The following is a 1,491-nucleotide window of genomic DNA, read 5'->3' as shown; positions in this document are numbered from 1 at the left end:
ATACTCCTTTGGCCTTTCTGGAGCTTTCAGAATTTTTTTCCCTGAATATAAAATTACATGCAATTTCAAAACTGCCACTTGTTCACCATGCTTCAGAAACTCCTCAATATGACTAAAAGTATTGCCTTGACCTTTCAGATCAAGATAAAGTGGTTAGATGTTAACAGTTCAACACGCAGTACTTTTAGCCTTTTAACTGAGAATTCCATGCAGTTTGATTTAATGAACCTCTTTCAAAAGCCTGTAAACTGTCTATAGTCTTCAAGCCAGAGTTTGCAAGGGAGTACGTACAAGTGGCATGAGAATCATGTTCACTGCTGTGTATGTACCAGGTCACATTGCAGGAAGCAAGGCTGCTCTGGTGCTTTCATTTCTTTATCCGATCTTTCACTGGGCAGAAAAGAGAGAAAAACATTTCCAGTGAAACAAAATTAGATGCATAAACAATGGTTTACTACTATGGTTTTTGTTCTTGTTCACAAGACTTTTAGTGTTTAAAATGTTATTGGCATTTGTGAAGCTGTACTGAGGCTGTTTGAGGAAGCTATTTGCAGAAAAAGTTGGGATTTCTTTTCTTTCATAACCCAGTCATTGACCCCCCTTATCTATATAGTTGTGTTGGGAAAAGTAATTTTCTTTGAGAGATTTGACTGCTACTGTGGGGAGGGGAAGAGGGCTCCAAGAATGATATGTGAGGAAATGTCACCCCTAAGTTACCTGGGCCGCTTGTATGGCTGTTCCTGCATTCCCGCATGCTTACGACTCTCTCCAGGATATTGCTATTCATGCAGCATTGCAACTGGCCATCATTCCTCTTCCCCACGGAAGTACAATCAAGTGTTTGCTCCAGTTGTCTCTAAAGGTGATCAGATTTCACCTGCAGAACACAGACCCCTGGAACATCTTTAAATATTTCAAATCAATCAGAGCAATACTTTCTGCCCTGTTTATTGTAGAGTATTTCAGAGAGGGAGTTGGACCTTCAAGGAGGTGGAGCTCAGCCTCACCCGGGAGTGAGCTTACTCCCCCTAGCTGGAGGAAAGGAAAAATGTTAAGGGTCACAGGGCTAAGAGTATTTGAAAGCTGTCAGAGGTCATTCAGGAGACCTGAAAAAAATTGGTTGTATTTTGTTAAACTGAAAAGACATATAGGAAAGAGTTAGGTTCAGTGATTCTGGAGTTTCAGGTTGAAGACGTGGGAATGAGACCAAAGTGAGCAGTTGCATCCCAGAAGGAAATCCCTCCAGGTGCCGGGTAATGTCTCTGAATCAAGAATGTGAGGCAGCTAGGAGGAAATCTGGATCTGATATGTGCTGGCAGGCCAAGCTTCCCCAGAGGAAGAGTAATTGAGGAAACAGCACTCTGTTGTCTAAAATCTGTTGAGGAGGTGTTAGCAGCAGGACCTGGACCAAAGTAAAAGCCCTATTTTAAAGTGATGCTGGGGGCTCACTGAAGTCCAAATAGGGGCAGTCACCATACCCTTGGCTCAGCA

This window comes from Ciconia boyciana, chromosome 4 (assembly GCF_034638445.1).
Source record: "Ciconia boyciana chromosome 4, ASM3463844v1, whole genome shotgun sequence".
Lineage (NCBI taxonomy): Eukaryota > Metazoa > Chordata > Aves > Ciconiiformes > Ciconiidae > Ciconia > Ciconia boyciana.
This window is presented reverse-complemented; position numbering follows the sequence as displayed.